General features: G+C 42.3%; 1 long non-coding RNA gene across 1 annotated transcript; it reads right to left on the bottom strand.

Moving 5' to 3' along the window:
- Window positions 1–735: 735 nt before the first annotated feature.
- LOC130595163 (uncharacterized) lies at window positions 736–23894 on the bottom strand. Its single transcript, XR_008971241.1, has 2 exons — window positions 23802–23894; window positions 736–1680 (listed from the first exon to the last, which is right to left on the bottom strand). It is a non-coding gene; the product is annotated as an uncharacterized LOC130595163 (long non-coding RNA).
- Window positions 23895–24323: the final 429 nt, after the last annotated feature.

The following is a 24323-nucleotide window of genomic DNA, read 5'->3' as shown; positions in this document are numbered from 1 at the left end:
AGGGAGTACAAGCATTGATATGCAGATAGAACACAATAACTATCAATACTCCAATGACACCTGGAAAACCAGGAAATACATTCTTCCAAAATAGTAAATGGACTAAGAGCCATTCATATGTTTAACATTAGATGCCAGAGAATGTGATGTTGCCTGTGTAGTCTCAAGTTTTATTTGTGTGCATAGGTAAATACAACTTAAATGATCTTTTTAGAGATGCTTATCAGTCTCTGCTATGCTTTGCACACAAGGCATGAAAACAGTTACTCAGTATCAGGGAGAAAGGGGAAGGAGAGCACTGCAGGTTTGACCCTTCTTCAGCTACCTGGATATGATCTGGAAAAGGGCATATTTTATTTAACCCACAGCACTGGGCATTGTACCCTAAGTTTTCATGCAAATACAGACAGTTTCTTTGAGTGGTATGCAGAAAAAATGAAGTTTAGCCACCGATGTACGACAAACTGTGGGAAAGGTAGCTAGATGCTGGGATGCTTTTTGTAGTAGTATGCTTTACAGAAATAAATTACTGTGTGGTGATTTCCTGTAAGGCCAAGCATGCTGAAATGTAGGGAAGCAGGTAACAAGGCTAGGTCCTAACAAGACAGGCATAGCTTGCCCAGCTACCTCTATCTCTTGCTGAGGCACTAGTGGGTAGAAAATGGACATGCTAGGATCTGCCTGCTGGCTCCCAAGCTGGGAGAAAGGTAACCACAAAAATACAGAAACAGAGAGTGGAAAAAATTATCCTGTACTTTGAATGCACCGACATCAAACACATCGGGGAAGCAAGGTTCCAACACCGGAAAATGGAGAGCACTATTTTCTGATCATCATTTTCTGATGGCTTGTGCGTTTGCAGCTGAGTCAGACTGGCCTGTTCACTCTTGCATGGAGAGCTACCTGCCAGGGGCCAGGAGGAACTGGCAGATTATCTCGACATCTTACACCAGCGCAGCCTGTTATCTGAACATGGACCAGGATCCTGCCTGGGGAAATCCTGCAGCGGGGCAGCACAGCTGGTAGAACTGCTTCCCTCCTGTACTGCTTCCCCACTCCAAGGAGCGTGGATTCAGGTCTCATCTCTGAAATGTTCCCTTCTCATCCCTTTTATGTCACCATGCATCTATATTTCTAAGCAAGGGCATTATCCCTTCTTCCGTTTTACCTTTCAATAAAGCAAACTAAACAAAGAGGTATCAAGCCCCTGAACATCAATGGGGAGAATACACACATATTCTTGGGCTGTCCAAACTATAGACCTAACATCCTGAGATGCAGCAAACACAGCTTCCCTATTGTCCCGGCTACCCCAGCTGAGCTGAAAGGAATGGCCCAGGGGCGGGGGAGAGGAGGATCAGCTGTGGGCCTGATCCCAGCTGCATCCAACCAGCTTTGTTACAGGCAACAAAGAGCAGAAGAAAAGACTTTTGTCCTTCATTGCAAGAGCAACCAACCTCCGTCTCATTGGCAGGGTGACGATTAACCGGAGAGGATTCATTTATTGTTTGGCACTCGAGATCTCCCAGCAGCAGTCCACTCCAGCCTGCTCAAATAATGGGCGGCACCCTGTTTTTGTAAATGACTCAGGCTGGCTTTGTCTCTTTCTGTGCCAGACTGCACAGCCTGGAAGAGCTGGTTGGCAGTGCTGGATGCTGGAGAGATCTCACTGAGAGATGGCTATGGAAAAAAAAAAGGGATAGAGAAAATGAGTGAAAAAAGACCTGTGCCACGACAGGCTGAAGAGTGAAGTGAGGTCTCCTTCCAGTGAACCTGGAATAAGCAAACAGTGCTGGGTTGACAAGCATTTCATGAGGGCTCCAGCACCCCGTCTATAAGATCCCTTCTGGGAGGACAGGCAACATAGGCTACTTATGTTAGGACCTATAGCCTGGAGTGAGTTTTATGGAAGAACTCTTGACCCCTGCAAAAGGGCATAACATGAGAGCAAAAACAACACCACTGCAGCAGTCTGTGCACTTTCCTGTAAGAGCAAGACCTTCCCACCGGCTCAGCTGGGGAAGAATGAATCCCATTCAGGGACGGAGGCCTGTGCCATGGAGGCCTGCCACCAGACACCCCTTCCTGATGCTAATCCTATTCTTCTGCTGTGGATCAAGTAATTTTTGTGTGAGTATTTTTCCTTGGCTAAAGAAAAAAGATATTTAACCACAACAAACCTGCTGCCAGCAAATGTCAATCTTAGCTTCTTGGGTCTATATTATAAGCACCAGCTACCAACTTCTGACTGTCATTTGCTTTTTACTGCAGAGGTACCTCACACATTGACACAGATCTCCTGGCAGTGCCAGTGTGTTGCCACCCTCCTGAAAACAAGCATGTGCAGTCCTCCAAGACATGAAAGAAAGTTAATTAGGTTTAGTGCTAGAAGGCAGCAACAGCAATATTTTAAATACTCTCTTGCAACACTTGTTTGGGAGTGCAGGGAAATTCTCTTTGCAAAGAAATACTTTCATTAGTTTGGAGAGTAGAGAAATACAGCCTAATAAGTTTTAAACCTTGCTTGGTCACCAGCCTGCCCCTACTTTGAACACTTTAAAACTCCTACTATCCAGTCAGGTAACTCTATCATTCTAGCAGAGGCTGGAGAGGGACAGCATCCTCATCACATCCTATTAAACCACTGAGGAAAGGCAAGAGCATGGCACATCCTCCTTAAGCAAAGCTTTGAAATATGCTTTTAAAGATGTTTTTGCAACACTTCCGACAAACAAAATGTTTTATGTTTCGTTATTAATTTTTCCTAAATTAAACGGATGCTAGTAAAAACTTTCTGAGCCATGGCCTAGACCTGACCCAAAAGAGGATTGATACCAACCCTATGACTACCACCACCCAATGAGTCCCCATGCTCAGCCTCAGACAACAACAGAGGAGTTGGCAGTTTCTGAGGTGCTTGACCTTGACCAGCACACCCAGCAGCTCCCACCCACAGCTACCCCAAGGGGAAGGAGATGTTCCAGCAGTGTGGGCTGGCGCTGTGCAGGGATAGAGAATATGAGTGGCTCCTACTCACTGCAATCTCCTCCAACGACCTGCGCCTTATCAGACACATGTCTGATCATTATCAGTTTGATTGAACCACTGCTGAGAAGTGCAATCACCATTGCTTATCCTTGAAAATATCATTGTTTGTTCCATCATCCATTTCCTCACAATTCTGCTTTGAATTTTTCCATGAAAATCTTTCATTTTTCAATAGCTCTTTGATCCCAAACCCTCCACTTAGCTGCTCACAGTTGGAAAACACTACACTGAAGCAGAACTCATCACTAAAAAACAAAAATACAGGAAAAAATATACCCTGTGATTTCCACTGCTCATGGACTGTTCAGTGATGCCAATAACTGAGAAACAGCACGCCACTGTGAGTTGATTTTGCTAAACAAGAAGAAGGCAAGAGTTCTAAGGCCTAATATTGTAAACAATAACCCTGCAGAATATTGCAGCATCATTAGATTCAGGAAAGCAGTGTTACTGTCTCTATTGATTACATGTTAATGGAAGGAAAGCATTAGAATACATGTTAGTTATGGGCTGAACAGAGTGGGAGAGGGCACCCAGGGGCAGCATGTCCCCACACAACACATGACACGTAGCTGGCAGTATGTTCCTCCAGCACGGGGCTGAGGTGGAGTTCGCCCACTTCTCAGTCCCACTCCCACACTGGTGCTCACCCACCAGTGATGGAAGGATGATTCCCTTGCTCACCAGGCATCTCCCTGTGGTAGTCACTGCTCCCTCCTCTTGCCAAGAAAAACAGCATTTCACCAACTTTCTGAATTTTGTTTTATTTTTGCTCTGAGTGTCCTCAGCACACTCATTAGTTCAAGCCTTCGAATGAGCTGAAAATGAGTTACAGATGGGCACTGAATGCAACAGAATGCTACTATTTGTTCAAGACCCTTTATGTACATCTCTCACCCAAAATGCAAAACATAGCAAGAGCTGGCAAGAGACAGCCAGTCTCCACTGTACTAAAAAATAACATTCTTAGAATTAGATACATGTATTTCCATCTGATTTTTAGTAAACCAGTCTTGAATGGGAAGACACCAAGTGTGGAAACAAATCAACAAGCAGAGAGGGGAGGCTGTGTATGCTGCTGTGTCAGCTGAGCAGGCAGCACACTGAAACGTTAAATACTCTCTCAGTAACATGTCCTTCTTGCTTTCCTCAGCCCATTCCCTCAAATCCCTGCTGCACCATTCATCTCACTGCAATATCCAAAGCAAGTGGTGATTCGTGTCTCACTGTGCCTCTGCATCAGCACTACAAGGACCTGTGCACCATGACCTGGACGTCATTATCTCCCTCTAGAAACTTGGTTCCTGGGTTCCAGCACTGGTATGGCATTACCAGCACTAGCAGCAGGGCACTCACTCGTGTAGATGCAGTGACATGACAGCAGGAGGTGAAGGATTTGCCCCAGGAACCAGATAGCAGGCACAACTGCCTTTCACTGATTAGACATGGTCATAATTTCTAGACATCACCAACAACATTGTGTGCAATATGGTCTGGAGCCCTGGTACCACCTGCAGCCTTATGGCTAGTTGTGAAATCACCTCTCCCCTGTGTCCCCTCAACACAGCTTTACACGCAGCAGCATGGTCCAACTGCAGTGTGGGCAGATGGAGAGAACAGAACGGAAGATAGTATTATATTTCAGTTGGAATGGACCTACAACAATCATCTGGTCCCACCGTCTGACCTCTTCAGCATGAATAAAAGTTAAATCTTGTTATTAACAGCATTGTCCAATTGCATCTTGAACACTGATATGTATGGGCGTCAACCACCTCTATAGGAAGCCTGTTCCAGAGTTTGACCACCCTTTTTGGTAAAGAAATGTTTTCTAATATCTAGTCTAAACCTTCCCTGACAGACGCAGCTTTGAACCATTCCCATATGTCCTGTCCCTGCATCCCAGGGAGAAGAGCTCAGCACCTCCCTCTCCACGTCCCCTCCTCAGGAAGCTCTAGAGGGCAATGAGGTTGCCCCTCAGCAAAGGTCAATATCTTCCTTTGGAACAAATAGCCACAAAAACCAAATAGGAAATCAAAAGGAGAATTAAATGCCTTATCCTAGGATTCTGTTGCAAGTGGCAGTTTACGGCCTTGAGTCCTGGCATAAGTGAAATGGCACTTGAACTGACGGGGTTTTCTTCCTTTCATGGCCACATCTAGCTCACATCCTCTTCTAATAATACTGGCAAGAATAAGCTGTTACTGTTATCAAAGGATGGATGTGACCAAGTATTTCTCTATCCAACCTATTTTCAACAGCTAGTATCAGTATTTAAGGAACTATAACCAAATCAGGGTCTAGGTGAAACACCTGAACGTGGGTAAATTCATGGGCCAGTCCTGTGTGTATAACATACTCAGTAAATACAAGGATTCTGTTTTACGCAGCTGCAGACAGTGAAGTGTAGATAGCAGCCCAGCAAATAGATTCTGCAGCTTGTCTTTTCTGTGACACTTTGTTAAATACATTATTGCTTCATCATTGCTTGCGGTTTATTTTGGCAAGCCCACAACATCACATTTCTCAAAGTCTTCTGTACCTTAATAAGTCCAAGCACATTTGGAACAGAGAAGGGAAGAAACTAGATGCATTGTGCACAACTGGTAACAGTTTCCTGCCACGCCTGATTAACGGAGTAAAAACAAAACTCAGCTTCTGTTGGAAGCGGTCCCATCCAAGGTATAGGTTGCATAAATTGCCCTTAAGGGAAAGAGGAAAAGGGATGCTTGCTCTGGGGAATTGTTGTGGGGTATTGTTAAGGTTTGGTATATTACTGTTTTTTTTAACAAACAGTTTGATTTTACTATGAGGGAAGAGAAGAGGGAATCCTGCCAAGCAGGACTGGGACACTGGTTCTGCTACTGCCTTTTCTGCCAGCACAACACTTCTGCAAGCGGATTTGAATATCCTGGTGTATACGTCTTGTTCATCTCCTGTGCAGAGTCCATGGGCTGCATGGGGTTCACACTCATGTAGTGCAGTAGGTCAGTGGTATGACATGGTATTTAGAAATGGGGGAACTACCTCTCTAGTAGTCTAAACATGATTCCAGACAGGAAAATTCCCACCTCCTACCCTGCATCATTTCATCATGCTTGGTTAAATGATGTCATGAAGCCCAGTCACACAATTATGCCCATTTACATGCCAATCACTGCCTCTGCTCTACACATGTATTTCAAAGAAAAACTATTTGAGTTAAAGTAGCCAGTTCTCTGTTGTTCCCTTTCTCTTTTTCTTTTTTATTCTTTTTAGAACAGAGGAAAACCCAATTTTCATTCCTGCACAGGTTACTTGCCATTCATTCTGGCAGCTATTCCTGACTACAATGCTCTTAAAATTGTACACTGGAAAATTTCTTTCAGGTGTTGCAGTGTACAGTTAATGATAGTAATTGACAACTGTGTCATTTTACACAAGGTTGTCATCCTCTTTTGTTAGTATCTATAAACATTTCTTTGTTTACCAAGGCAGATTCAATTTGCCTGCATTAGGAACCACATACAGATTGATACCTTCATGTACATTTGCGGTTTCTTTTGAATCCAATTGTAAGATCCAATTGTAAATCCAAAAGAAATTAGGTGGCTTCCTAGAGATTTCCTTTTGCTATATTTCATCTTCTTGTTCCTATAGCCCTTGATTTTTCATTGCTGAACTGTTCTAAAATGCTTACAGAAATTACAGCTGTGCTCACGGATGTGTAAGGTTTCTTCCTCCAGCTGTCATTCAGCAAGCAAACATTCTATGCCTATGAAATATTTGTTGGCTGGCAGAGTTGTCCCATTTTTTCAAGTACTACTGCTGACTGCAGCTAAACCTTGCGAAACTTGTGAAGTTGAACAGTTAGCAATGCATACAAATGCTCTACCAGCTCTTCGTTTGATATGTATAGGAATTTGGATTTTCCTGAAACTATGTGCTAGATGCTTCTAGTAGATACCAGTGGCTCACTGGTAAAGGAGCCTGCCTCGGTGTTGTAAGTGGGAAGGGATTGCAACCTGTATTCCAGAGGGGGAGATGTTGAACATGTAATATTAATACACAAGTAATGAAAGAAAAGAAGGAAAGAAGAACACTATTTTGTTTCTAGCCATGATGGACATACATAACTTTAAGTGATTTCCTTAGCACTCAAACAGATTTCCTTACTGCCCTTTTAATGGCACATTTCAGAATATAGCTGGGCCCTGCAGGGCAGAACAACGTCAAGCAGGACAGTCAGAGACATTCCCCACAAATTTCTCTGGCTTGGGAAGATACTGCTTTGTGATCACAGCAGCTGGAAGTAGCAGGAGCTGAACTGCGGCAGGGAGAACAACAGTGTTGTAGTTACATGCAGAAAGTTTTATAAAGTCTTCAATGTATGTGCCTTGTCAGAATTTACAATAATTTAAGGTGCTTATTATTCCTCCAGGCATGGAACTCATAAATATTACTCAGTGCTATTTGTCATTGGCTTCTCTGTCATGCATAAAGCAAAATTAAATACTTATCTCTATATCGTTAACGTATTAAACATTAGGATTTATGGGGTTTGAGATCTTACTTGCTCTGAGAACATTAACTTCCTGATGAAAGATCTAAACGCAAATAGAAGGAACGCCAAAATACCCTGGAACATAATTAAGGATACTGAGGTGCGAAGAAGCCCCAGGCATAGGAATGTGCAGTTTTCTTATTTCCACTTTCACGGTGGGCTAGTTTTCTTTGTTCCACATTTCCATCCACTTTCCCAATGTGCCACTGTGTTGCTTTGCAAGAAGTCATCAGGTGATGAAAATCTAAGTGCATTCCTATATGGATTATCAGAGAAAAAGCGTTCCTGGCTTAAAACATGTCCTCACTATCTGTACTGGGAAACTGCAATTCAGCAGTGTCTAAAACATTAAAAATATCATAGATCCCTCTTTCCAGATGAAGAAAAATTTCTTTGGTGGCTTTACTTGATTTGTTGCTATTCAAGGATTCTTGCAAACACGCATTGATCAGGGACAACTTTTAACTAAATCTCTATCTGCAGCATAATAGAAATGCTTTCTGTGTTGTTGTGTATCCCTAACCAGCAGGTAACAGCTGGCATTTTCTAGAATGCACACATACATACAGGAAGCAAACACATTGAGTTTTGCAAGCATAGCCTTAAATGTTGCTGAAAACCCTCCCATCTAAAACCCATCAGGAGTTACTAAAAGCAATTTTTAACTTTTTCCATATCCACTTCCATGAATTTGATGAAGTTAATGGATTTATGTAAGCGTTGACCTTGATTCTATGATTTTAAACAAGGGTGGGTGAGGGTCTGACAATACTGTGCAAATACATGGTTTTATTCAGTGAAGTAATGCCCTTGCGAGAACAACGTCTTTAAAATGCGTATTAGTTTCCCATAGTGTCTGTCACTTTTCTGACAGAAAGCAGAGGACACATTTAAGTTTACACTACTGATGCTCACAAAAGCTGTCCCTGTACAGCATTGTGCAGGCATCTGCCAGAGGGTTTTATGGGCTGGGATTAAGAGCCTGGCCTCAGAAGGAGGCTGCGCACATAATGGTGGCAGAAAATGGTGTTTTACGCAATGAAAGTGCCCGTGTCCATCATGAATAGCACGAATAAAACACAATGCAGGTGGATGCTGCACTGTGTCATGTCCCAGGGAAACTTCAGGCATCAGAAAAGACATGTTTCTTGGGTAGAGTTACGGGCAGAGAACTGATCCATCACTGCTCACATGTTCTCACAGTCAGTAAAAGTTGCAGAAAATATGAGCTATGACAGCACAGGCGTGAGCCCAGAGGATGCTAGCCTCCAGGGCACCACAGCAGAGCCAGGGGTACCACTGCTGAGCCTCCACTCTAGTCATGTACTTCCCCTTGTAAATTTTTCCCTGAAGGCCCTATTTAGACAGCCAAAAAGACTTTACACCCAGATGATGCTTCTCTACACACATACATTTGCTGCTCCACCACGGGAGACCGTCAGAGTCTCACAGGAGGTTTCAGGAGCAGGCTTTGTCAGGACTCTTGCTTGGCAGCCCTGAAGCCACTCTTCTTGTCCTCTTAACAGCTGAGGCCAAACTACATCCCAGCAGCAATGTTGGTGGCCTATTGTAAAACGCAGTGAACTTACTGGCACTGTAACATCTTGTATCTCATCCCAAAGGAGTAAGATATGTATTTTTTTGAGGAGACATTTTCTACTCTACCTTGTTCTAATTGATTTAAATGTCCTTAGTGACGTACTCCACCCTCTGCTTATGAGACTTTCTCACAGCACAGCAGAGCTCACTGCCAGCCCAAGGTTTGCAATTATTCATTCCTTCCATCATTCTTGCTTTTACGATCCTAAGTAATTCCTCTCCCACTTACGTGTAGGCTGTAACGTCTCATCTCTGAGGCCAACTAACCTCTGCCACTTTTCTCATCTCCCTCTTGGCCCATTTTTATTACATTCTGATTTTTGGTAATATTTGTAACTCTTTCCATGTAAGTACAATTAAGTAATTGTATTAATCACTCTAGGAAAAAAACACAAGTTAATGAGTTCAGACTTCATACCAATTGTTGAAAACTCCTAGCTGATTCTTCCCACTGCTAATGGGAAGCAGAGAACAGTGATGAAGGTGCCATTGCCACCGTTCACCTACCGTACTGCTTTCCCCATGCCCTAAGGCTGTTTCTGCTTCTGTTCACCTGTGTTTACTTGTCAATATTGCATTCAGTCAGCACTAGGTCTCATTAACTAAAGCCAGGTACCAGAGCTGCATCATGCTGTTTGAACATCATGTGAGGAAGGCTGGTTTTTGAGGGAAACAGGACATAGCTGGCAGCTGACTCCAGCTCTGGTTGGTCTCTATCTTATTTTCTAGGTTTAGGGCAAACAGACCTTTTCTCTGGTTACTTGTACTGGGCACAGATTAAGGACTTTCCTTACACACTAATAACTAACAGAGCAGTGGCATATTCACATAAACGGAGACACAGGTTTTCTTTTTTAAACGAAAGAATCCTGAAAAATTGAAGAACCTGTTATTTGTTTGGAGATTACTTTCTAAACCCCAAAATGAATACTAAAATGCCAGCAGTGTGATTTTCAGTATCCCACTCTTCTCTTTTAAGGAGGTCTTTTCTCATTCCGTGCATTACGGATGTTTAATTGAAAGGTTACACACAGGGTCATCAACAAGGCTCACAATGCCTCTAGCCTTACAATACACTTCACTTCAAAGGGATTGGCTGCATTCCTGAGCCTTGTACCAATAAGCACTAATAACACTGAAAAATGAAAACTGAAACAGATGTCTCCAATAGCATTGATTCTTATTAGCTGTTCACAGCTATTCTTACACCTCTAGGCATAACGAAGCCAAGCCTGCGTGCTGGGTGTGCGGCTGCACAGGGCCTTGGTAATGCCGTTGGAATGCTCCCCTCTGCTGCTGCTTGCTGCATTCTTGACAGACTGTCTCCATTATAATCTTAAGAAAACTTCTTAAAAATGTCATTTTAAAACGCATCAAATATGTAAACTCTTACTTAATAAGGACAGGATTTGACAGTAACATGTATTTCTTAAAATTAACTGGGAAAACCAGTGATCAAATGCACGTTAGAAAGACAGAGCTGAACTGTACATTTATCTGTGCCTCGCTGCAGATCCCAGATCTGTTATGACCACCCAGAAAGAGCTTAGGGCAGCAATGTGGCAAGATAATGGAAGGATGGCAATTAATAGGTAAAGAAAAAAAAAGGTTTTGTGCATATCACTCTGCTGTAAACACCCCAAGCAGACAAGTAACAGACACCAATTCTTTATGTAATCTGTTCAGTGAACAGAAGTGAAACTCATTTGGTATCACCCACAAGTGTAATGAGTATCTGTACCCTTGCACACAAAACCAAAGCCTAAACCACAAACTTATGTGGGTTTGCAGAGCTTCCTTGTCTGTCTGTTCTAACACATTTTTGCTCTTGGACATTATTTTCCTACTGAGAAAGAAGGCAGCCATGAGAGACATCTATCAATCTAGAAGGAACAGATTCTAACGTCATTTAACATGGACAATGGAAGCTGCTCCTGCTGAAGAAGGAGATTGTATTTTTATTGTTAAAGGTTGGTAGTGTGAGAACAACCTTCCAAGTGGACCAGCAGCCTGTGTGACAAAAGGGAAGTGAAAGCTAATGCAGAGATGCTAAGAGAAGGATGACAAGGGCAAAGCAGAGGGCTGTGCTGAGCTTTGCAGTCCAGCTTGGACACTCACACGTGCCAGGAATTCACACATTTCTGTTGCTGGCAGAGTTCTGTATATTCACTACTGAGTTAGGTTTGAAAAGCTGGGGTTGCAATACACTGTGCATTCAGGCGCAAGTGTCTGCTTTCCATGCTGAAGAGTCAATATAAAGAAAACTGTATTTTGCTGTGGATCTCTCAGGAACTAGATCTCCACTGTCAAAGTGGTCGGTGAAAAGATATTGCTTAATACTATATGAAGCATCCTCCCTATCCTGAATCTCTCTTCCCTGAAGACCTCAGTGTACCTCTGGAGACCATTTTATACCTTTGAAATCTGAAGTCTGACTTAATCCTGCATCTGAAGATAATCCTGAAAATCATCCTCAGCCTTCAAAGTAACAGAGTAAAACTGGGAAAGAAAGAAGATGATGTCTGTCCTGTGCAACTGGGAATGAAAATGCAGTGCTGTGCCAAAAGGATCACCCCTGTAATGTTCTAGATCCTGTAAAATTGTATGCATTAGTAACACTGAGGAAGAAAAGCAGGAATCTGGTGTGATATGTGTGTGGTGACTTTATCCATGCTGAGAAGATTTCCAGACAAGGTGAAGCTCCTGACTGTCAATCTCAACCATTGCATCATCTTCAAGGCATGACTCTGCTCACTGTCCCGTTCAGCATGTTAATTTAGGGCACTGAACAAACCCGGCAGCTTTTCCCCATGCCTATTCTGACGTTAGGGAATTCAGTGCAATCAAACCAAGATGCTGTGCTTTGCCAGTGATAGTGATTTTTCCTATGCACGTGCTGTCTGACTGTTCAGCAGTGCGTTCTTGCCTCAGATGAAGAATGCTATCACACAACATACCATGTAACCAGACCAATTGTAAAAGTCACTTCTGGAGTATTAAGAATGGGCTGGTGATGCCTGCACAGGTCTGCAGGGATTGTTCAGCTTGCTCGAGGGGAGGAGTTCACGGGATTTATTGTACACTGCACCACACAGAACACATATTTTGACTTTTTAGAGAATACCCCTGAAGGGAAACATCATTCAAAGGGCAGAAAAGGGAGGGGACCTTTTCCATGGAGGTTGTGCACCAATGACAGGCTCAGATACATCAAAACCATCGAAAACACCGGGCAAGAGTTTTCCTACTGCTCGACACTCGCTGTTGTAAGGATAAAGGAGAAGGATGTCCATCTGCAGCTACAAATACACTGTAGCTGCATTTCTACTGTGAAAACCTCCTTTTATCTTCAAGTGGAAAACCAAGTTTTGTTTTGGTAGGTGTCCATATAAATGTGAGCTCATTGTTCCTTCAGGTTTTACCAATGGCTTCTAATTCCAGATGTGGAAACATTTCTACCTCCCGAGTGAGTCCAAGTGAGAATTCACTACTCAGAGATGTAGAAAAACAGCATTCTGCCTGAGCTGGGATCAGGAAGGAACTCCAGCGTCATGCATGGCTACTAGCTCCCCTCTGCTTTGGATCTGCTTAGGGCAGTCTTTCAGGACAATCCAACAGGCTCTGGAGCATGCTGAATGCTACCAGTGATTCCCTCTGTTTCCTTTTAGCTGCCAGTCCAAACTATTTTTTGCCAGAAAAGGTTATACAATGAGATGCATCCAGATGATGCATAAAATTCAGGGAATTCAAATACACATCTGGTTACTAAAAAAAGCCATAATAAAAGCAGAAATTCTTATTAATAAATAACCACTTTTCCTTGGTTAATATAAAGGTTGCTGGTGCAGGTAGCATTAAGATCCTTGATATTAGGATGAATCACTCTACACTGATAGCTGAATGCCCTCTGTTTGTGGCATGGAAAAGGTACATAATGGCTGCACCTCTCTGAGTTCTCATGCTGTTGCTTCTTACCTGCACAATGCAGCTCACACTAAATTACCACAGGAAGGAAAATACCATAAATCTTCTTGCCTGCCGCTGAGCTTGCCTACTTGCAGCTATTCTTGCATCTCAACAGCCCAGCCTGTTCATGGGTGGAAAAGCTTAAGATATGGGCCATAGCCAGGGAACAAAGGTGGCTCAGAACTAGCTAACATGGATGCAAATTATGCTGGAAGCAGAAAGGCTGTCAATAAACTTTCAGAGCTCCTGCTGGAGCTCATGGAGTACATTAGTACTCAGGTAAATAAAGAAGGATTTTTAATGTTCTAAGTGACTATTAATGCAATAGAACAAGTGCTGGTGAATGTAAATGGAGACCCTGGAGAAGGATCTCTCTGCAGTCGTGCCCCTGGAGGAATACACCCAGGAAATATAGGAGATTCCATTTAAACATAACAAAATATTTTTTTACGGTAAGACTGGCTGAGCGCTGGCAGGGGCTGCCCAGAGGGGTGGCAGAGTCTCCATCCTTGGAGATAATCAAAACTCAGACACAGGCCTGAACAACCTGCTCTAGCTGGTCTTGCTTGAGCTGTGGGGTGCCTAGATGATCTCTGGAGGTGCTTCTAACCTCAGTGTTGTGTGATTCTATGATTCCTGCTGCTATTTTCAGTAGTTAGACAGTAAACTCTTTGGAGACAGAGCCAAAGAAACACCATTCAGGCTTTTTACCAGCTGATCATTAAATATCCTCAAAATAAGTCTAAACCAAAGAAGGAATACAGACAAAGCAATTGATACCCAAGGGAGGACCAGACAAGCAAAGCAAAAAAGTTAAAAACTCTTTCCTACAGCAGTTATCCATGTGAGCAACATGAGCAAAGATGAGATCTGCTTCAAGGGTAATTCATACATTACTCTGCTTTTTCCTCAGTCAGCTAATGCCAGAGTTATTCTAAAGGCTCCATGGTGATGAAAAGCACAGTAAAGGAGGAAACAAAGATGACTGCATCAACTAAGAGAAGTTTCAGAGAACAGATATTTATTGGGTCCATTTGGATCCATTTTAAAGTAACAAGCGGAGTATCAGTCAACTGGTTGGATGGAGCTTAAAGTAGACAGACAGATTTAGGACTTAACTAGAAGTAAGAAAAGTTGCAAAGACTTGTAAAACATGTCTGCTGGATCTTGGCTTCGGCCATCCCCATTTCTGTCTGTAAAATCTATTCCACAAGCTCTATATTGGGTTATATCCCAAATGAGATTATTTTACACACAACTATATTTAATTTGCAGTGAGGGGAACACCTTGGTTTGTTTTATGTCCACATGCCTGTTTAATTGGGCTTCTGATTATTTAATGTCACTGCTGCAGAGGTAGCTTTTATGAGGCACAAAAGAAAATTTAATGAAAATTATTCACAAGCCCAACTTCTGACTAGTAAAACCAAGAGCTTAATGTAAGAGGCAAAGTCCCCATCTGGTACTTCTCTTTGAAAAGAACAGCCCACATGAAGGATTTATTGTGACATTACAATGCTTGATGTCAAATAATCTAGCCAGAGGAACAATATTGCCCTAAAGAGAGCCATCAGGCCCCGTGTGACATGGGTATTTGAAAGGATTAACTACACTTAAATCAATACGGGCAATGAAAACAGAAATAACCAATCTCTCAGCCGCTCAATTATTTAAGAGTGTCTTTAGTCCCCACAGAATGGAATTAAACGCTTGTTTAAGAGGTCTGACAATTAAATCTATTTCTTTAATGTCAAGATAAGGACATGGGATCCTTGACTGCAGCATAGTGTGAAGGACTGACATTTCACAGAGAGGAATGTTCAGGAGGAGCCCTAAGGGTGCTCACCGGTGAAGGGCTTATCCATGGGGGGGACCTGGCTGCTTCCCACAGGCACGGCTGCGTGCACTGTGCTCCACATCCACCAGCACATCAGGCTGTGGCTGGCAGGCTGTGCCCAGGCCACTGTCACAGCAGTGCCCACACCAGTGGGGATGACAGCATTGGCCAGGATGGGAGCAGCAGCAAACAGTCACCACCCCATCTCCAAACCCACTGTCCTCATGCAGCCAGGTCTTCATGAAAGGCTACACCCAGATACAGCTTCTTAGCTGTCCCATTTCCTTCCTAGTACTGTGTTTTAAGAGTAGAAAGTGCAGGCTTTAAAATACACAGAATACTAATAATCTAGTGTTATTTCAGGTGATAACATAATGTAAAATCGTTTAATTGACACAGGCTGACAATTTCCCAGTTATTTGAGTTTTGAAAAGTTTGTCTGACCTATCCCAATATATTTTTTAAGGTATTTTTAAGATGTTTTACAGAGCAACCACTCTGACCTTTCCTGATGATACTGTTTCTCCTGAGGTGTTTATCTCAAATGCAATGAAGAAATTCTTAGTGAGGAAAATTTTAATAGGAACTTCTATTTTCTGATGATAAAAAGGAGGCAACAGAAGCAAGATTTATGCAAAGTATTGAATGTTCATCCATCATATTGCAGGCAACAGGAAAATACCAGATACCTGCATGCCTTCAGTTAAAGTTCCTGGCCAGAAAACCTAAAAGATGCTCTTAAATTCGAGACAACCCAACACACTAAGAGTTCATGAAGATGTTCTAGTGGCAGTTGTCCATCATAAATCTCAGTTGTTCAAAGGCTTCTGTGAGTTGCAAGACAGTTTAAAAGCCTGATTCTTGATATTTAGGCTACTTCACAACATGGCAAATGAACGCAGAAGCCCTCCTCTGGTTTGTAACTAACATGTGAAAGTCATTGTCAATGTGCCAGACTGACTCCTTGCTGCTATTGAGCTCTGAGTCACTACAGGCAAGCTCTTATTCCTAGATCTTCCATCCTTTTTTTTTGCATTTTTTATCTGTCCATTAAGATATCACTGTGATTTAATATATTACTTTCTTTCAGGCAGGAAAGAAGTGCAGTCCAGAAAAGACGATCTAAGTATTGTTTCTTATAACAATTTGTGAAAATGTATTGCAGAAAATCATTACTCATGATTTTTGTCTTGACACTTTTAAGCATAATAGCTTGGAGGTATTGTTGATTAATGATTTCTAGGTCCTCTGATATTCTTGTATGAACTTGTCCACATTTTAGAGTCAGAGTAAGGTGCAAAAAAAAAGAAAGAAAGAAGAAAAAGGACAATTGTCACTTTTTAACCAGAGACTGTAGATTTTATGGCTTCTATGTGCCCTGACAGCTCTGCATGCAATTCTCAACTTCAACACTTTTGCCATTGATCAAATGGCTGGGATGCTGCTATGTTGAGCCTCACCCTCAGCACATGTCTGGTTTTGTGGTCACTCTGCTGGTTATTTTCATGCCATTATTTTGCTGATCATCACCAAATGATTTATTTCCTCATCTCCTGCATTAGTATTACAGAGCTGTTCGTTCTTCTGTAAAGCATTTAAATCTCTTTCTTTGCCCTTCTTGCCCTATTACTCCTTATACATTTCACAACAGTTGCTTTGGCACACATCTTTCAGCTATGTATGAGCCCATCTAAACTGATGTTGCCATCATTATTAGCTGCCCTGAAGAGCTGACAGTCTGGGTATAATATGATTCATGACAGGTAAAGATCACAAAGATCTGCAGAACGTAAAGGTAACAATGAGAATATGCTGGTCCACATGGTCAGATATAGTCTCAGCACATCTGCAGCCTAAGCACTATTGATGCTTTTAAAGCTACAGATGCATATTTGACATAGCTGTCTGTGCCTGTAGTTGCACGTGTGCATGGGAAGAACGCAAGGAGCTGCCCTGCAGAGAGCTGGGCACACTCCTCAGGCTGTGGGAAAGGTGCTGTGTTAGTGCTTCGTAAGGTAAATGGGAAGGCTCTCAGGTGGGCACATGCTTTGCACTAGCAAGAGCTTCTGTGTCCCTTTTCCAGCCTTTTGGAATGAAACTGTTAAACACCATTGTTTCATAGCTGTTCTTTACCATGTAATTGCAATGAACTGATTTTCATGCTTGGTAAAATTTGCATTAAGCTGTGTATACGTTTATACAGGTTAGAGATAGAAAAGGCAGATTTGTTTGTGGATTTCAGAACTACGGTAGAATTCCATAGAAGAGGAAGTTTTTTTCAGCACAGAATTAATTCTATTAATCCAAATCTGGAGCATTCATTCCTCATCAGCTTATTTCTGCAGCACCTGAAGGATATGGATATTGAATAACTGTGACACTCCTGGCATGCTGCTGGTCCCTGAAGCTGGGAACTAACTATTCTGGACAATGCCCTTAATGCAATGAGCATGATTAAGAAACATTTGTTTTTAGCAGAACTCTTAGGAACTGAAAAGTAAAAGGGGATCTCTCACTTATTCCCACCTTTTATTCTGGCTTCAAGTGTTCATGGGCTTGGAGGGTGGATTTCAGATACACTGGTGCTGCACCACAAGGAAAGGGAACTCTGTGTTTCTCGGAATGTTTTACCTTCCATGCTCTTTTACTACACAAGAATTACTGTTATTACATGTAAACACTGCTCTAAACTGGTGGCTGCAACCTAGAAAATATTTGTCCAAAGCTGGTGCCAACCTCCTCCCCTTCCTTCTTTTTGACCCGAAAGCATTGTCTGATTCTCCTGGTAGGAAGACACAAGTCCCAGCAGGAGAGCTCTAACTAAGCCAAGCAGGAATCATGCTGTTTGCTTTCAGAACTGACTTCTATCTGCTCTGCCCCAGTTGTTTTGACCCAGTCACCTGTGGCTGCTCTTTGACAGGGCTAGTTTATGCCTGCCTCTTGCCACTCACAGAGTGGGAGAACTTGTCTTGCTCAGACTGCGCTGTCACTTTTTTTTCACTTGACAGCAGACTGGTCTGACACGGTTCTTGTCACTCAAACGGTGGAGAGCACAGATCCCTTTAATCCATCTAACAAGAAGTTCTCTTGTCTTCTCTCGGCACCAACACTAATTACACAGCAAACCACAAGTGTGTGGTTTCATGCAGGGATATAAGGGAAGAAAAGACAATGTTTGCATGAGGGTATAGAGAATACCATCAGATAAAGTCTGTCCCATTTTGCTTCCTTTCGGGCCCACTTCCTACACCTGAGAAAAGCCAGGGCACCGCCTCATCCCTCCTAGTGCCAAACCCTTTGCTCTTTGTGGCAAGCTGATGCTGTAACTCCTCCTGATACAGGTTTTCTTCAGGCTTTGTTACGAGCTGCAGTAAATTATTCCCTTTGCCTCTGGGTCCACCTTCTTTATAAAAAGGTTCAAATCATGGACCACCCTTCAGAGGAACCACTGATGGTCACCTACAATCACAGCTGTGGACACATCCCACTATGACCACTATGCCTGTGCAAACTGAAGCTGTGGTCTCCAGCTCTCCATGCCATGTTTCTGCTCTTATTTTTAATAGTAAAGTTTCAATTGAAGAGAGGTTTTAACATTTTTGAGATGAGAAAATAGGGATGTTTTCCCCTCTGTTACTTCTTACTGTTCTCTAGTGTCACAGCACACCTGGAGCATTACACTTTAATCTACCTCTTTGCCCAGTTACTAACTGATGGGCAGGAAAACAAAATTATGCAAGACAAGAATTCATCCAATGCTAATGCTTGTTGCTTGTCTCGGTAATTGAAGATCTGTGTTAAGTAAATGGAAATAGGGTCATGTCTGCTTAAGTAGAAAGATGAGGAATGAGCAAGAAGTAAAATAAGAAGTCTAATCTCTGTAATAGGAACACCATTAACATTCACGGCATGGGGTGCACTGGGGGAATTTTAGAGTAACTCATTAGAGTTCCCAACCCAGGGAACAAGGGGTCACAGCAGTCGGGAAGGAAGGAGCTGTTAGAACAGTAAGGCTATTCTCTTACGAAGGAATCTGACTTGGACAGTATGTTTTGGAAGGAGTGTGCTGGATAGGCTCGAAATCAACATTTTACTTTGTGACTATAATGTTAGTATGAGCTATCAGCATAATTGTAACTAGATGCACAAGGGCATATGATTTGAATATGGCCTCTAGCCTTTGCTGTCTACACAAAAGTAGTAATTTCTGCCTATGAGTTTTAGAAACAGAAAGTAAAAGATGTCAAAAGAACAAAGCTTTTTTTCAAAAAGTAGTAGGATCTTTCTGCCCTGTATGCCTCTTACATTAGGAAGTCAATTCCCTCATCACAATGGTACTAACAATTGCCAGCTGTGCTATGAAGGAATTTCTGGACAGGACAACTATCAGACATGGGAGTAACATGGGCGTTTTTTGTGGTGTAAGTTTTTAAATGCATAGTCAGCAATGGTCATGAGGCATGAGTTGTACTTTCAAACTGGTTTGACTGCTTACCACTTGTGTACAGAAAGGCACTGTTTAAGAGGGAATGGAGAGGTGCAACTTTCAAGAAGGTGTAGATTTAACATTTCTCTGCACTCATGCGTGCCTGCACAAGGTGCACTGCAATGCAACTGCTTCTCAGATGGATGAAGAGAGCCCGGTCCTGTACAGCACTGTACATCCACTTAAATGAACACTTCCAAATACCTAAAAGGAAGTACTTCAGGCCTTTCAGTGGTGCTTTAGAGCAGAGTGCTGTTCACTAGCTGGCAGGTAATGTTGCTGGTACACCTCAGCCATCTGCCTTGTGGGGAAGAGGAGCCCATGGCAGAGAGCTCTCCGGGGGCTGAACATTCCTGCCACAAACCTTCAATTCACCTGTTTCTAAGCTGTGCCCCAGCTCCTCCCCCTCGCCAGAGCACCCTTTCATCTTATTTATTAGGCAAAATGGTGGGGATAGGTTTAATCAGTGGAGAGGTGGGATGCTGATAGCCCCAGGGCTGCCCCAGCTGTGTGATGGAGCAGCACTGCGGGGGGAGAGGATGGCTGATGAGCTTTTCAGCTTGAATCTCCATGGGCTTCGTGTTCACATGGGGAAGCCCATCTTAGATCTGAGAGATTGCTCAGCACAGGGCTGCTAGGCAGCTCTGCTGCCTACAAAATGCTTGTTATTTGATTAATTTGCTGGAACACAACATAGCCAGGAATACTTCAGAAATCTCCCCAGATGTCCCCCTCTGTGTCTTTTCTACACTAATGTGAACAAAATCGATGGAGTCTGAAGATGCTCTTTATAAATAAAAGATACAGCACGTCAAAGGCAGCAATGACTTAGCACTTCTCAGACTGTTGGAAAGCGGAGGCAGTTTTGAACGTACCAAAGCAGCAAAGTGCATTTGTGCATGTGCTAAGAGAGAGAAAGAGCGGAATACTGGCCTATTTTACTTAAAAGTGGTGGAAAGCACATACAGAACATTGCAACATACTTTTGAATGTATGTTGGGGGATGTGCAGGTTCAAACTAATTCTTATTAGTAGAAGCCAGTAATTCTGCTTATTCCTACATAAAACACAGGGAGTAACTTGAAATCTGATCCCTGTTCAAAATGCACTTTAACTGTAATAAAGCAACATTTCTGAAGTAATGTTTCTTATGTCTGTCACTATGGCAACCTGCGAGGTGCCAGTATGACAGGAAACCTGCATTATGAGGCTGCATCCCAAGCGGTTGTATCAGAAGGCAAAGGCAGTATCATATATGCCAAAGAAACAAACACAGTTTAAAAGCTTCTAATACTGTTTTAAGACAGTTCACAAAGGCTTTGAGCAGGACTTTTCAACAAACTCAGAAAACAAACTGAAGGTTGTCAAACAGGTACCTCTAAAATTACCTTTTAGAAAGCCTTTCAGGCTGCATTGATTCCTCCAGCCATTCATTACTGTGACACCAAAACGATGGCTAGCTCCTGGGCTGTGGTAACATATTCTAAGATTTGCTTCTTGCACGTTTGTTTATAAAACCAGTAATAACTTAATATTGAAATATTTACTATTAAATAACAAATAAAACAAAAAAAACATTTTCAAGAGAGAACTCCTCAGATAAAAGGCTTTAGTGATTATCAAAAGGCACAGAACTGAGAAATAGTCCTTTCTACTACATGTTTAGGATGATACAGAAGAACAACCACAAAGTCTCAAGTCAGATGTTAGTAAACATTTCTGTGGGCAGCCCTGACTTGTTGGGAAAACATCAGTTTTATTTTGTTACTTGTTACCCCCAAAATATTTTTCTTAGAACACCTACCCTGGAAAGTTTATTTCAAGTTGAGAGAGGAAAAAATACTTTAAGAAGCCTGTTTTCTTGTGAGATCCTTAAGGATGCTTACAAATTAAGTATTTTGCCTTTGTGTTACAGAAATTACAGTCCTTGAAGAAACAAGTTCAGGCATTTTGCTGGAAATAAATGTCCTGACCTGCAAATTAACACCACTTCTGTAGTCAGAGTTCTCAGAAGGATAAACATTTCTTGCATACTTATTGAGAAGGATCTGCCACTCATCCAGAGCCTGCTCCAGAGCCCACTGAAGCAGATAATAGTCTTTCCATTAACACCCCCCAAGGTGAAGATCTGACCCATATGCACGCAACTGTAAAGACTGGCCCTGCAGTCACTAACATCACTGCTAAAACTTTCAGCACCTTCCCCCATTATCAGAACTGTACCACTCAGCATTCAGAAGGTCCCATCTGTGATCAGACCCTGACCCTGTGCTCTTTACTAAGCCAAGACTCCCACTCAGAATCAGTAACGAATAAGGTAGGCAAGATCTGACCTTCCCTGTAAAAGAAGTCTATCTTTTCACTGAACAGCTGATGTTTGGGAATATGCTGACCTTTACTTCCCCACTGAGTAGCAAGCTTTTCACATACTTGGAACATTGACACACCACTTTTTTCCCAGGTGACTGAAAACAAAGGTAGAAATCAAACCAACACACAACTGCACTACAATTATGGAGACAGGGAGAGTTCCCCGTCTTTGGCTCAACATCAGCCATACATGGATGTTTCTATGCTTTCCTGGGACAGGAGCTGTTACATCACATCACAGAAAAATAGCATGCAGTGAGGGTATCACAACAGAGACTTTACACCTTCCATGGTACTGACAGGTAAAAGAAAGCAGGGTGCTCCCAAATGAAAGCACATCGTAGGGTTTTATTCCTTCTTACTCAAGAGCAAAAGAATTGACTTGCATATGTTTTTTTTCCTAGCTGTTCAAGTTCCACTGGGAAAGGCTTCCAAAACAGGATATCACTTTATTATGCATCATATCTACATATTCATTTAGCATCATATCTACTTTGCAATTGATAGCAAATGCAGTATAAATCCAGAAGAACTGCATGTTACTGCCTAGTAACTGTACTCAGGATCACCAAAAAATTCAGGAGCTAATGCCATGAACCTTATATCCTTTTCACCTCCTCCTAACACATAGCACATTAAGCAGGCATTTAATGTTTTTCATTGGCTTGAACTCCAGTCAAGAAACCTTCTGGGCTTCACCTGAGTAAGGGGTTATCCCAAAGCTCTTCAGCAGCCAAAATTACCACCCTCTTCTAGCAAAGCAGTCACTGTCCTGTGCTGAAGCATCACCCTGAGATGCCTTGTGAGGTTCTTGTTACCTCCAGGGTGAAAGGCTAAGGGTTTGTGAGGGCTTTGCCAGACTAGGGGTTACTTATTTCCCCTGAGCTGGTAGGGAGAGTAAGAGACTGGAAAAGGGCAGTCTAAGCTCACCTTATATTCTGACAGCTACAGAAACTGGTTTAGCCTTTTGTCTGTTCCTTGGCATCCAAGTCAGATCTAATTTAAAATCATTGTCATTCCAAAGCATAATCAACAGTGTCAGCAGAGGTCTGAATCAAGCTCAGCCCTGCTATTCTGATCCGACAGTGCTGCAAGTGAGGTCAAACATCATGTTTTCTCTGCTGAGACTACCAATGGGGATCCAAAGACAAGGAAAGGCATTACTGTTCTCTCCTATTGTTTTAAGGTTTAGATTACACCCTGCTGAACTGTGCCTTTTGTTAATGAATTTAAAGTTAAGAGAAAGACCAACTCTCCAATAGATCAGGACCTGGCTTAGTCTTTGCCCTTTACAGGTTATTAATGAGAAATGGACAAGGACAGCAATGTTATCCATGCCAGGTACCAAAACAACTGTTTTCTGTAAAGGAATTACCCCCCACCCCCAGTGCTCAGGGTTTTTTCCAGTATTTAGCAAATATTTAAACTCAAAAGATACAAAGAAGCAAGGGGAAATTCAGCATCACAAAATCTACAGTGCTAATTGCAGGCAACAATGTTTTCTGAAGGAAGCATCAGGTGAATTCAGGGAGCTTCAGTATGAATAGATGTCGGTTAGATTGGCAAATCCATTTGATCAGTTTTGATAGCAGCCTAAGCTACTTAAGTCTGAATACTCTTATCAGTTCAGATTAGAACAAGATGCCCAACTAAAACAACATTTTATGCAGTTTGTGTTTTCAATTAGAAATGAAAGGGTCTTCATATCAGTATATCAAATCTGTAACTATTAGAATCTCAGTTACTTTCACATACAGGAGCCCATCTGAAATGATGGTTCATCTAAACTTCCCTAACATGGTAAAGGGTATTACTTTGCTTATCAAAGTAACCGGGTGTGGCAGTGAAGATAAGACAACAGGTTACCCAAGAACTGCCAATGAAGCATGCACCTCTCCTTTAAGTGTCATGTAAGAAGCAGGACATAAGGAAATTTCTAAGAGTTTACTCACCACTGCCATCTCCTCAGCAAAACTGGTGCCGTACTGCAGATATTCAGGGGTATGGCCAGGGTGGTAACAAGGCAGAACACGAGTGCCTTTTTGCTTCCAGGTGACTGACTTGGTGGCAGTGCAGAAGGAAATTCCCCTGGGAAAAAAAGAAAAAAGAAGAGACTTCTATCAATAAAGTTTAAAAACCTATAAAGAGACAGAAAAGCCTCTAATTCTAATGCTGCATTGTATTTGTGCCTCAGTTCCTGAGCTGATACTCCTGACAAGTCATGGTAGGTCATTATTTCTTTTCTCTACCAATACTGTAAACCTGTAACACAAAATGGATCTGCTATATGTAACTTACTGATCTGGCCTCAAATGCCTCTTTCCTGAAAACACTGCAAAGCAGAACTGTAATTTCATTATGCAGTGTAATCCTCAGTAATAGCAGAGGGACAGCATCTGATGGTGATGACAATAGTGTCATTAGAGTTCTCCGAATAAACTTCCTAAATTATAGGCTTTCTAAAAGATTTTGAT

The sequence above is a fragment of the Pezoporus wallicus genome, unplaced genomic scaffold (assembly GCF_028554395.1).
Source record: "Pezoporus wallicus isolate ANWC-B61680 ecotype Strahan unplaced genomic scaffold, APGP_CSIRO_Pwel_v1 contig_8013, whole genome shotgun sequence".
NCBI classification, from domain to species: Eukaryota; Metazoa; Chordata; class Aves; order Psittaciformes; family Psittacidae; genus Pezoporus; species Pezoporus wallicus.
The sequence above is the reverse complement of the archived record's forward strand: the minus strand, read 5'-3'. Positions and strand labels throughout refer to the sequence as shown.